This window comes from Rattus rattus, chromosome 6 (assembly GCF_011064425.1).
Source record: "Rattus rattus isolate New Zealand chromosome 6, Rrattus_CSIRO_v1, whole genome shotgun sequence".
Lineage (NCBI taxonomy): Eukaryota > Metazoa > Chordata > Mammalia > Rodentia > Muridae > Rattus > Rattus rattus.
Window position 1 is genome coordinate 93,389,275 of NC_046159.1, and position 14,276 is coordinate 93,403,550.

A 14,276-nucleotide genomic window follows, 5' to 3' on the forward strand; every position below is an offset into this window, starting at 1 on the left:
TGTGCTTTAAGTTTTTATACAGACAAAGACAGAGTATTGTTACTGAGCTATTAAAATAAAAATAAAAAAAAACAAGACACACTTAAAAACAACTCCTAGTTTTTCTCACTTGAAACCCTTTTATCATCAATTATACATGCCCTTGACCATTTTTCTTGTGCTGAAAGCATCTAATGCCTGTCTGGGGAATAACTTCAAGAGCAAGTTTTTGGAAGTCCCCAAGATGTGAATACCTAACTTAGAAATACCCAGATGTACATGCAAAGCTGTCAGAGACCGATGGCCCTTTCCCTCTGTGTGGATGGCACCAGGCATGGGAGGAAAATCTATGAGCTCTACAGCATTAAGGTTAAAGCCCTCTGTGGGATTACATGGCTGGTAGCAGCTCGGCTTCTATTCTGGACTCTGGCCCTGTAAGCCTCCTAGCGCTGCTGACAGCTGTCTTCAAGCTTTCAGAGTGGGGTCCTCCAAGGGGCAGCTGGGCACCTGTTGTGCTCCATCCCCCTCTCCCTCATACCCATCTTCACAGGGCCTCTTCTTCCCTCCTTCATGTCCATTCTGGCTAAGAGATCATTATGTTGACTACAGATTTTCTGTTTCTACCCTCAACACTACATCCGTCTCTATCAGAGCAGCAGTAGCCCCACCTGGAAGATTTGTATTGTAATTAAAAATTGATATTTAGTGTTCCTTGGGCTTTAGGATATTCAGTGCTTCAAATAAATAATCTCTGTGAATCACTTTATCTGGACTAGTTATTTGATCTTAGAGTGATGTGGCTTCTTTTTTTTTTTTTTTTTTTTTAATTTTTGCTAAGGTTCGGCCCTGGAGAAGTTTTTAAGAATACATGAGGATCATCTGAATCTAAAGACGAGGAATGAGACTTGGCTCAGTTAAACCTCTTGTGGCCTGAAATGCTGGTGCCCACGATGCTGTTATTTCAGATGGACTAAGCCAGATGTGGGGAAATCTAATATGTGTGGACTTACTGTGTTTTCAGATGAATGACTTGTTGGAATTGTATGGCTGACCACACTGTTGGCAGGGACTGAATTTTCCCCAAAGGGAACAGATATTCCCACCATCTCTAATTCTGGGAAGATGGTCAGGGAATATGTTTCTGACTTGGAAGAGAGTGCTGAGAAAATACTGTGTCTCTAGTCTCATGGGTGAACAGATACTCAAGATGCTGTGAAGGTCGTTATTCCTAGAACTAGCCTAGAACCAGTTTTAAAAGATTTCCATATCTGATTCTTTTCTGTTATCCTCAGTGGCAGTGGTAGGAGACACCTTTTTTTTTTTTCCTTTCCCTATATTTACATGTCCTTTTTGGAACAACACTTGTACTTTTTGTCTATGCTATAGAACTCCCCACACAGTACATTCAGACAGTCCAGTTTAGAAAGAGAGATGCTCTGCCCACAACTTCACAGCATGCAAATGACACATGACATAGACCTGTCCAAGGAGAGTGGATGCATTCCTTCCACAGTGAGTGGTTTATGGCCTCACGATCCCCCTGTTTGAGCTAATCAGATAGTCTGAGGACTTCACAGAGTGGGAAAGAGTCATTCTTGGCTTGAACATACCTAGCACTGTTAGGGAGCCTGAAGAATAAAGTCTACAGAGCTGGACAGAATTAAAAAAACAGTTTGGAATTCCTAGATTATTCTGGAGCATCTGTATTCAGCTTTACTCAAGCATCTGCTTTTTCAGTTGTGTGAACAACAGAATCACACACAAAACCCCCCTTTTATGAGCTCAGGTGAGTTTTAATTGTAGTTTCTGTCATTTGTTCCTAAAGGCATCTTGTTAAATTAAAACCCACGTGTCACCTATATGGTGTAGAATCCAGGAAAGTTCTATACCCTTGTTTGGTGAAAAGAACATTGTGAGAAGGACAGCCAAAGCTTCAGGAGCTGACCTTTACTCCACAGGAAGTAATCCGCAGAGCAGGAAGTAGGTACCAGCAGGTTACTGGTAAAGGCAACAACCTTGCAGATATGGAACATGCTACTCTTCTTGGTAGATTCCCACTTATACCTAGTTAAGGGCTCTACATATTAGAATAATTTGGTTTCCATCAATGTTTATTTTTCTATTCAAATCAGCAGCTTTCATTAGAGCCAAAAGATGAAATCAGCCCAAATGTCAATTGAGGGGTGAATTCCCTAAAGCAAATGTGGCATATACATACAGCCAGGGATATTCTATAGTTTCTTTTAGAAAATGGAAGGCTGGGATAGAAAGATGATTCCTTGGCTAAGCACGTCTGTTTCTCTTCTAAATGGTCTGAGTTTGACTCCTAGAACCTAAGTCAGGCAGCTTGCAACTACCTGAAACTCCTACTAGCTACAGGGAGTCAATGACCCTGGGACACTAACGCACACATGGAATAAACTTTCAAAAGTAAAATAAAATTTAAAAACATAAAATAAATGAAGTCTATTCTTCTACATGCTACTATGGATAAACCTTGAGGGAAAAAATGCTAAGTGAAATTAGCCAATCATAAAAATAAAATTTTGTATGCTTCTGCTTGTATGAAGTATGTAAAGGTGTCAAATTAATAGAGGTAGAAAGTACAATGGCTTCTAGGAGCCCGGAGGAATGATAGATGTGGAGTTATTTAATGGGTATGAGAGTTATTTAATAGATATGGAGGTTCAGTTTTAGAAGATAAAAAGGCGTGGAGTATATTGATGTTCTGATCGCTGTGACGTGCCGTCTCATCAGTGAGCGTCCACACTGAGATTCCCTTAATGCAGTTTTCCCAAGACTTTACCAGTCATGGGTACCTCAACCATCCCGGGCTCTGCTGAGCCATAGACTAGGCACAGGGCCCTGGGTACAGGTTCCACAGCCTGGACCTATATATATGCAAAAATAAAACAAAACCTTCAAAAAAACCCACAAGATCAAAACTCCAGACAACACACCAGGAATACTATAATTTCTTTGCTGCATTTCCAGGCGTCCTAGTTTAATTTCTGTTGCTATAATAAAATAATTCCCTGACACAAACAACTTTAAGGGAGTAAAGGTTTATTTGGCTTTCAGGTCACAATCCACCATTTCAGGGAAGTCAAGGCAGGAACCTGAAGCACCTAGTCACACCTACGGTCAAGAGCAGAGAGAGGATGAATGTATGTATGCTCTAGTGCTTAGCTTACTTCTCCACCCGGTAGCACCCCAAGCCCAGGGAATAATGCCACCCACTGTGGACAGGATCTTCCAACATCCATTAACATAATCAAGGTGATCCCCCACTGACATGTTGACACATCAATCTGATTTAGACAGTTCTCTACTGAGACTCTTCTTTTCCTCAGGCAATTCTAGAGTGTGGCATATTGACAATTAAAACTAACCATCACAATGAGGTTTTTTTTTTTAAATTCATATCCGTGAGCAGGGTTTTAAGCAATTCATAAACTTCCACTTTCTTGGAACCCAATAGCTTTCTCTAGTGTGACCTATTTGTTAAAATAATGACAATTAAAATCCTTGAGTTTTACTTCATCTTATGAATAAAATCTTGTATAAATTTGTGATAAGAGTAGCCATCAGGGACTGGATGCTGTCAAACACCTTCAGTTAGAGTTAAATGAGCTTGGTAGTAGCTAATGAGCAAATCAAAATGGTTCAGCCAGGACTGAGTATGAGCAGAAGTTACTTCAACAGAAGGTAGTGAAGAACCACGTCCCTACCACTCTTGGACTTGTTCTCCTTTCAAGCTCATACTTATGGTCCTCAGTGGGGGTGGGGGTGGAATAGTATGTTATGATCATCCCAATAGAGGAGTTCAACCCAATTTATGAAAGATTGTCTTAACATTGTGAGCCAAGCCAGCAATGGATTCTTACTGTAGTGTAACTTAACTTAGATATGATCCCACCACTAGCTATTGGGGAGCCCACCTCTTGCCTTCACAGAGCTACTGCTGCCTGTGAAGCAGGAGCAGGGGGTCTTAGGTAAATCTGTAGGTGCCTTAGCAGTGGCTAAGATGGTCCATCTTGTCAGGATCCTAGGGGAAGTCCTTAGCAAAGAGGTCTGGGAACAAGGCACGTGAGTGGACCTATGGGAACAATCCAAAGTGCAGGACTTTGTATCCTACGTTGAGGTTCAATACTCTAAAGGAGGCTCTACACAGCCAAGTAGATAATCCAACTCACTGTCCAAGTGTCAGGAGCCTGTTCTTGTCATCCCATTGTCTGTGCAGTGGGCAGCTGAGTGGGGTTACTGTGGTGGGTGGGAGAGATGGAGGCCAAGTGAACCCCATTTCTTTCCCTAAGGCTAAGCGAGCAACAGCAAGTGCTCGTCAGAGGCAGAGACTCTCACTGGGTTCCCAGGCAGTCAGACAGTGGCAAGTTGATTATATTAGGTAAATGTTCCACCTTGGAAATATATGGCAGGGATTTCTATGTGGCATGTCCAGTGTATCTTTCAGGCATGAGTCCTGCTACCAGTACCCAAGGACTAACACAATGCTCACAATGGTAAGAAGAGATCTTTCAAATCATGTTTCCAATTGAGGGACCCACTTTAAAGCTAAGCATGTACCAAAGCAGACATAGATCTGAAGTGGAAACTTAAAGGTTCTTTGGGAAAGTGGTTGGATGGTGATTTGCTGGGGCAAACACGTGAAGGAACATTTTGCAGAAACAGACATAGGAGAAAGGTTTTGGTAAAGCAAGCTCGTGAAAGGACACATGATGAAGGATTCTTTGCTAACAACACACATATATTGGTCTGTCTTGCATTGTGTAGTTGAGCTCTATTTGTCAGGACTCCATAGAGAGAAATGCACCCAAAAACCTGGTGATGTGTTACAGTTTCTTGCTGCTTCCACAGACTCGGGCCGATTGGCAGAGCGACATCAGCTGAGACAGACCCACATACTGAGGGCAGACCTGTGGAGGACACGTGATGTTTGAAGGGAGTATAAATAGAACTTGGTGGACAGTGGACAGTGACAGAGGCTTAGCTTGGCTTGCTGCAATGCTTGTTGGCCTTCTCTCATCTTTGATTCGCTGAGAGAGGCACAACTGAGAACTTCTGGTGTTCCTGTTGGCCCTGGTTCCCCCTGACTAGTGCTGAGGCTGAGGCCTGGCTGTTTCTGCTAGGTCGTGTCACCACTGTTGCTAACCCAACTCTACCAAACTGGACTGCTGGTGTATCTGTGAAGTGTTTGCAAGTGGATCAAGCTGCCGCTGCTAACCTGTGAACTGAACTGCTGATTTCTGGACTATGCAGAAGGGCGTTGCTCCAAAGAACGGTTCTAAACAGTGCACTTCTCCTGGATCCTTTCTTTTTCACTACTTCTGGTGGGTGGTGGGCTAAAAGGGAGATTAAAGCATTTAAGAACCATCATTAAAGGTAGACTTTGAAAAAATTAAAGTTATACAGATCAGTATCACCCTATTCTTTGACAGATCCTTTTTCCAGTCATTTAATCGTGTTCCTTCTGTGTTCCTGCCTAACTATAGAGATCCCATATATGTTCTTATCCTTTCCTTGAGGCATTCATTTTCTTCTCTCCCCTTCCTGGTAAGAAGTGGGATTTCCTCTTACCACAACTTTTCAAGATCATTCCTGAGTTGGGTTATCAAGGTAGACATCATAATTGTCATTGAACCTATTTATGAACCAGGTCCAGTACCTGTCTTTAAAAAGCACTGGAGTGTCCTCTTAAAGGCATAGGTTGGCTCCAGCTTTGAGATGGCACCCTGTGGAGTTTGACAACCATCTTTCTAAACATAATGGTATAGACCAGGGAACCAACAGTCATTCTATGTATACGTGTGTGTTTGTGTGTGTGTGTGTGTGTGCGTGTGTGTGTGTGTGTGTGTGTGTGTGTGTGTGTGTGTGTGTGTGTACTGTTCAGGAGAAGTAGCACATGAGTCTGGGAACAAAGGGAGATCTTTGTCGTTCTTCCTACAAATTGCTTCCTACAACTTGCAAGTTTATGTCTTCTTCTTCTGGGTTGGTGAGGGTCCCATGAAGGCCACTTCAATTATAGTAAAAGACAACATTCATTATAGTTGAAGCTTTGGGTGCCACCTAGTCAGGTCATTTTGGTGTCTTTCTGCAAAAGAGTTAGCCTGAGGTGATACCATTGACTACAACATGATGAGAGCAGAGAGAAGTATTTACAGATCGACTGGAGCATCTTTTAGTGCTCTAAATTTTTGACTGTGAATAGGTGATTACAGCAATTAGCATGGGACTCAGAGATAACCGGCCCCACCCCCACCAGACAAATAATGGTCTAGGATGAAGGAAGTTTAGAATGGAGTAGGGGAGGAGCCTGAAAATCAAACTGGTTGTTTCGTTTGCACCTTCTCAGATCTTTGTGCCATTTTTGGACACAAGGATTTCCTGTTTGTGTTCTTTCCCAAGACCCTCTATGTGTGCTTTTGTTGGAGGACTGCCTCCCGGTGGTCACAACTGGAAGTGCCTGGGCATTTTTATTTACTGATTGATTTTTAGTGGTTGCCTGTGGTGGCCAGGTGGAAGGAAGGGTACTGGGGCATAATTACTACCAACTTTTTTTTCCTGTTGCTAATTGGGGCGATTCTAAAACATGACCTACATTGTTTTTAGAGCCCCATTGTAGGAATGAGTTAAATTTACTAGAAGCGAAAGTTTGATATCTGGTCCTTACTACTTCTTTCTGATTTGATGGGTCTCCATTAATTTAAGACTTTTTTCCCTAATGAATTCTTGTCTCCAAGTGTGCTGTGAATTTAACATAAGACATTTCTTTAGGTGTCTGAAATGTGACAAGCAGAGACATTGCATTTATAATTACAGCTTAAATTTCTGAGGGAATTGAATTAATTTTCTAAGTAATGGTCAATGTTGAGTGATGGATTGGTTGAACAAGTGATTATTTGGAAAACTAACGAGGGACAAAGTAGTTGTTTTTACATAAAATCTGTTGGGTTTCTTAACTGAGTAGGAAGGTTCATTAAATTTCTAACATAACTTTAATGCATTTGACTTGATGAAAACAAAAATATATTTTTAGAAATTCCTTTCCAGACCTTTTTTTTTTCTTTTTTTTTTTGTAGCACTGGAAGCTTATTAGACTTTGAAGGAAATAAATATTGAATGAACCAACTCAAGGCATACCTGTATGTATAAATTCCTGTAGCTATATTCTTCATTGTGAATGTGAGTTATCAAGACACATCCAGTAAGATATGTAAAATGCTCAAGTCAATATCAAAATGTCAAGCCTGCACAAATAATTAGAGGTGCTCATAAATCATCCCAGATACTCATTTGCTAAACCGACAACTAATTAGAGTTATGCTCATCAATGCATATAAAATAGGTAGTTCAACATAAAAATAAATCTATAAAAAGGCACATCAATAATCATAAATGCAAGGTATCATCGAGCGCCATCCTGGTAATCATTGGAGGTGACTCTAATTTGAAAACCTGAAAGTGCACCTTGAAAGTACGAGGTGGCATAAAGAGTGCTGAGTGTCTGCTTTCCCCAGGGCTGCATGCATCCAGTCTTAACAAAGGAAGTGTGGGCAGAGTTCAGATAATGAAATATGGCAGTTTTTAAAAATGTTATTCTACCACCGAGTGGTAGTAGACATTTTTTCCTGTCTTTCCTTAAGCTGTACAATACAGAGCCTTAAGAGACACAATGCGGGTGAGAATTTAGGGCTTAAATGCATATCTTTGGTAACTTGCTTTAGATGTCTGATTCTGATGACAGGCCTCTCATCATCTAACAGAATTAGTCTGTTTACCAGATTTCTGATTTTATAATGAAACAGGTGCTGGATAGCAGCAGGCTTCTATGTTCCCCTTTTTCTAGAGGAGGCAAAGGAAAATGAATTGTAGGGGAGAAACATTTTAATCCATTTGATAAGTACACTACTGAATCGTCTTTGAAAAGCCTCAAAATAATTTTAATATTCAAATTTGTTCTTTAGAGAACGAATTTTGAAGTAAGGTTTACAAACAGTTTACCCTCAACCCCCAGGCCCCCAGAACTGTATTAATAGTATCTGTTAATTTCTTTTTTCTTTTGAGTCAGTCTCACTATGTACCTATGGCTGCCCTGGAGCTCACTTGTGTAGACCAGACTGGCCTCAGATTCACAGAAATCCAAGCCTCTGCACCCTGAATGGTGGAATAAAAGGCATGTGTCCCATGATGCTTTTAAATAAACAGTTTTATGCATATCTTTTGAAATATTTTTCCCACTTTACTCTCCCTTCCCCTCCTTCCTCCCGTCCCGTCCCCTTCCCTTCCCTCCTCCTCCTTTCCTTTCTCCTCTCTTCTCTCCTCCCGCCCTCTTCTCTCCTCCCATTCCTTTCCTTCTTCTTCTCTCCTCCCCACTCTCATTCTTTCTATTATATTTTGCAGAGCAGATGTCTACCACAGGCTCATGCATTTGATCATTTGTTCTCCGGACAGTGGCAGGGTTTGGGGAGGTCACAGGGCTTGACAGGTGGAAGCAGGTCACCAGTGGGTGGGTCTTTGAAGACTATAGCCTGGCCCCCACTCCAGACTTGCCATCATCTGGATGGTGCTGGGTTCTCAGACACGCAGATTGCAAGATTCATAGAGTCTTTGAGGTTTGCAGAGAAGTACCAGAAGAAGGCCAGCAAGGACAGGGGATGTGTAGCAGTGAGAAGCTGTGAAGATGAAGGTCAAATTGCAGGAGAAATTCCAGGAACTTAGAGATGTCAGGAACATGGGATGTGTGCTGGGTTGAGTCACCTCCAAACAGAAGCTTTATCTACTGCTGACTGCAACACAGCAGGGGCATGACTACCCAGACCTGTTGAGCCAACATGATGGTAATGCAAGCTCCAGCTGCAGCAGGGGCATGACTACCCAGACCTGTTGAGCCAACATGATGGTAACGCAAGCTCCAGCTGCTAGACTCCTAACTACGGGATATAGTGTTTACCTGCTGGGTTTCAGTTTCATTTTGGTCTGGTTTGTGCCATTGTGTATGAGGAGAACATGCTTGCTTTTGGATTTTAAGGGGCTTACCCCTGACAATTTTCCAGGAGTCTCAGAGGAGAGACTATGGACGTTTGAATAGTCTGAGATAATTGAAACTACAAGAAGATTTGAAACTGGGTTGAATAAACTTTGCATACTAGCCATAAGTTTACGGGGCAGAGGGAGGAAGGCTATAGTTTAGTTATGAACTGTCCCCCATACCTGTGAGTATGTATGTGATATATATTTATTAGTTTTATTTATTCTTTGAAAAGTTCATGCATGTTTAGAATGTATTTTGCTACACCCCTCCCAATGTGTTTGAGCTCTTGGCCCTCATGGTGACATTGTTTTTGAGGCTATGGAATGTTTAAGAGTTGGGCAGAAAGAAGTTAGTTACTTGGGAAGGTCTTGAGTATTAAGGTACAGGCCTACTTCTGATTCTGTTCCCTCCAGAAGGGAGGAGGGAAGCCGCCTAAGAGTTAGGAAGCAAATGATACTTACAAGGCTCAGGAAGTAAAACTTGATAGACTCAAGAAACTCTTAAAACTTAAAAAGACTCACCAGGTCTTCTTATATAAGCAGTAACAGCAGCTGAGGAGGAAGACTCTTTGACTTCCCAGTTGCCTACAAGGCATGCTAGGAGGCCCTGGGTGCAGCCTTCCTAAGTCATTACTTGTGCTAGATAGGTTATTATCTGATGCAGCTGCCGCTGAGTCATCCTTACTCCCGTAAGCAACTCCTCACTTATATTACTGTAAGTAATAAACCCATCGGTTCACAAAGTTGGACCATGGTATAATTCTTACTGTTCTGTCATGTTCCACTGGGGTGTGTAGGTGTTTGTTCCTGGCTCCCTAGGGAAAATCACCCAGTAGAAGTCATGCTGTGGGCTTCTGCCAGCTACCTGAGCTGCCAAGTCTTCCCTGTGGTAAAGGACTGTATTCCTCTGAACTGTGAGCCAAAATAAATCTTTTCTTCTCTAAGTTGCTTCTGTTAGGTGCTTTGGTCACAGTGATACAAATGTAACTAATATACTCTGCTGGTTGTCCTTAAGCAGGTTATAGAGGTGAACTGAGTGTTAACAGTATCATTGGGCTTAATGCTACTTTCTGAGATGTCTGTTTATTTTGCTGAATATTGTATCCATTCAAGTTCTGTTTTCAGCATACAGAAATGGTCTAGCATAGTTTTGGCCACTCTTACTAAAAGGAGGAATTGCTCCAAATTACTCCCCCCCCCGGGGGGGGGAACAAAACAGAAGGATAATTTATTTTATCCAAAATGACCAGGAAATTTTTTGGCTAGTATTTAGGGCCAGCAGATGAAATAACAAAAATCAAATAGCAGCAGGAACCTGTTTGTTAGTAAGTATTGGGAGTAAGCTGAAAAGAGTTTCTGAATTAGGTATGAACAATAGGGGTCATTTAAGTCTGGTCAGAGCACAGAGACTGACTACCTCATCTCAGAAAGAGCAGAACCACAGGTGCTGGAAGCTGCAAAGCTCTCTCATTGTCTTCCCCATAGCAGCTGGCCCTGGGATTCTCTGTGACGTTTGGAATTGCTCATTTTTTCAGCAAACCAGGTGGCGGACAGTGATCTCACAGAGCACATTTTTAGAAAAGGAAAAGCTGAAAATATGAGAGTGTGTTGGTGCTGCATTTAGGGGGGGAAATGTGAGGGTTGGAAAGATGGCTCAGTGATTAAGAGCACTGAATGTTCTTCCAGAGGTCCTGAGTTCAAATCCCAGCAACCACATGGTGGCTCATAACCATCTGTAATGAGATCTGATGTCCTCTTCTGGTGCGTCTGAAGACAGCTTCAGTGTATTTATATACAATAAATAAATCTGAGAGAGAGAGAGAGAGAGAGAGAGAGAGAGAGAGGCACTAGGGGGAAAATGTTTGCTGAATCCATGATTATCGTTAAGTGACTGTTTCCACAGAGCATTAGAATAGAAAGGCCTCAAAGAAACAATGTATAGTCACTTGGTATTTGGGACTTGCTGGTGTTATAATTATTTACTGTTGAAGGCTTATTTTGTTAGAACTTATTTATTGTTTATTTGAATTCAAACTAAGCTGGAACCCTACTTTAATGCCTCCTTTCTAGGTACCAGCAAGCTTTCGTTATGTAGAAAAACTTAGGTTACTGTTATTAAACCTGCTTATTTGCAATTACAAAATCTTTAAATATATTCAGAAGAGAAGCAAACCTTTACATTCAGAACTTGCAAAAGAGGAGGACACAACCTTTCAAAGTCATTTTAGAGCATTGTTTAACTAGTCTCAGATTATTTAAATATTTAGGAAAACGTGTTCGTTGTGCAATCTGTTCTTGAGAGGGCCAGAGCCTGTGGTGTTGCATGCTGTCTTGCCCGGAACAGATGCATAGGTAGAGAAAGACAAATTGAAAAGCTGTCTCTGCTTTTTTGCTTGCCGGGGGTTGACTCATTTTGTGGAACTACAACTAATTACATTATTGGCTTCCATTTAAAAAAAACTTTTTGCTTGACATTTATGGAATCAGTGCAACCAGAACACTATGACTCTTGCCCATTATGTACTTGTATATGCACCATAGTTAATGACACAGCTATGATGTTATTAACTGAAGGCCATACTGAAGGACTTGGTGTTAAACAGATGTGCCTGAGACTTTCCCCTGCCTTTAATTCTTTAACTGACAGAGAAAACAAACCCAATCAAGACCCCTAAACTGCAACAATACTTTATCCAGATTTCTTTTTTCTCTTTTTTCATTTAAAATAATTCTTTTTTTTTTTTTTTTAGTTGTGCATATGTGTGTCTGTGCTGTGGTGGGGGTAGGGACAGGGTATGTGCAAATGAGGTGTGGGACTCCCTGGAGCTGGACCTCTGGTGCTTGTGAGATACCTAATGTGGGTGCTGGGAACCAAACTCAGGTCCACACAATAACAACACATGTTTTTAACAGATGAGCTATTTCTCTAGCCCTGTTTGGCTTTGTGTTGTTTTGACAAAGCCTCCCCGTGTAGGCCCTGGATGATCTGAACTCATGGATATCAGCCTGCCCCTGCCTTTGCCTCCAGAGTGGTAAGATTAAAGGTGTGTTTGCCACATACAGCCTTATTTTTATCTTTAGTCAGATTTCTTAATATTCTCTTTCTACCCCAGAACCCTATCTAGGAGAACACATCACAATTAGTAGTTGCTACCGTTGTTTACCTACGTCTCCTATCACCAGCATAGATCTTTGGTGTTGTTCAGTCTTTACGTATGACTGGAAAAGTCATCTTGGATGGCTCCTTTTGAGACAGAGGACTTGAGGAGTGTAAGGGCGAGCCTTGGGAATATATTGTACATGACTTTCCTAGCATTTGCTGCTTTAATGGAGAAGGACTGTGGAGATGAAATCCCCTTTTTCTTGCAGGAGAAGATGCAGCTGAGCAGAGTGGAGAAGCAACTGCACGCACCTGAGCAGGACGAGATGCGTCTGATGCAGTGTGGTGGCAGTGAGGCACCATGCAAATCTGTGTCACATGTTTCCAATAACCACACACTAGGTCTATAACCAAACATACATAGATCAAAATTAATAGCTGTAGAAAGCCTTTCAGTGACTGTGCCCAAGACAGATTTTTCAAACAATAAAACACCAGTAAGTAAGAGGAAGGGCCCCAAGCTTGGCTTTTTACCTAAAGGGAAACCAGGTAATACGATGAAGGTCTGTCAGAAAGTACTAGCATATACCTAAGCATTCACATATATTTGCATTTTACATAAGTAATAGCTACTTCTTATTGGCAAAGTAATATTAGTTAACTTGGGGCTGTTCCATCTTTGAAAAATTTTTAATGTAATCATGGCACCTTTTATATTATTTCCACCTCTGAAAAAGATTAATGATTTAAATCACAAAATCCATAGGAAGAGAGTTATTTTACAGTAACATATTTCATAAACAGCTCCTAAATCACGAAGGAAAAATAGCCTCTGAAAGGACAGCTGGAGGGAAAGCAGTCAGATTCTATAACAAACGGATAAGTAAACACATTTAAAAAGATTATTTTAGGGGTTGGGGATTTAGCTCAGTGGTAGAGAGCTTGCCTAGCAAGCGCAAGGCCCTGGGTTCGGTCCCCAGCTCCCGAAAAAAAGGAAGAAGAAAAAAAAAGATTATTTTATTTTATGAATATGTGTGCATGTCTGCATATATGTAGTGTATCACAAAGAACAGAAGAGGGCGTCAGATCCCCAGGAACTAAAGTTACAGGTGGTTGTGAGCTGCCTGGGTCGGTGCTAAGAACCAAACTCAGGTCCTCTGCACAGCAGTAGGTACTCTTAACCTCTGGGCCATCACTCCGGCCCCCACAGCCAGATTCAAAACCATTAGATTTTGACATTTGGAGTCAGTTCTGCTCACAACTTGCCATAGAATTTGATCATCTTTCCTGTTTGGCTCTATCTGTGAGTTAGGCAACGAGAAAAATGGCAGTCCCAGGTCACAGTCACTTTAAATGTGTACTGCGTAAGCTGGATTTATAGATGTTGGGTGTTATCCTTCACTACCTTGGGCATGTGCTTTTCAAATTGCTCAGGCAATTCTCTACCTTCCCATGGCCGAAAAGCAGAAGCTAATTAAGTAGCTGCCCAAGTTCGCACAGACAGTCGAATTGGGGTTCAAACCCAGGCGGCTGCTTCCAGAACCCATGGGGTTTTTTGGGGGGGGGGTGTTTGTTTTTGAGACCGGGTTTCTCTGTGTAGAGCTGGCTGTCTTGGAACTTACTCTGTAGAGCAGGCCACTCAAAAACTCCCGAGATCCATCTGCCTCTGCCTCCTGAGTGAGTACCGGGATTATACCGCCACAGCCCACTTAGAATCCATTGTTATATGCTGCCCCCTGGGGCCTCTGCACGCTAACTCTTGAGAGCTTTCTTTCACAAGAGAGACATGTGCAAGTTATTCTAAGTTCTTAGCTTGAGGCTTAACAAAATTTCAGTCCACTCTGAGCATGTCTCCCAATCTACCTTGCCTTTCATGTTCTGTTTCCTGTGGGTTAACATTCCTTGTCATGAACAACTTATTTGTTTCAGTGATGATTAGGTATGTTGTACTGGGTGAAAGGAATCAAACTAAACAGGATGTTAGTGCAGGTTTTATGAGATCTTAAGAAACTCTGACTGGAGGTTGAGCTGTTCGTTGTACCTGTAGGTGTACAGAGGGGAAATTTTTCTCAGTGCTCTCGTTCGTGTTAGGTTTAGGGTGGTGCTTGTTTGTTTTTCGAAACAAGTAGGGTTTGTAGCTTGCAGTCCT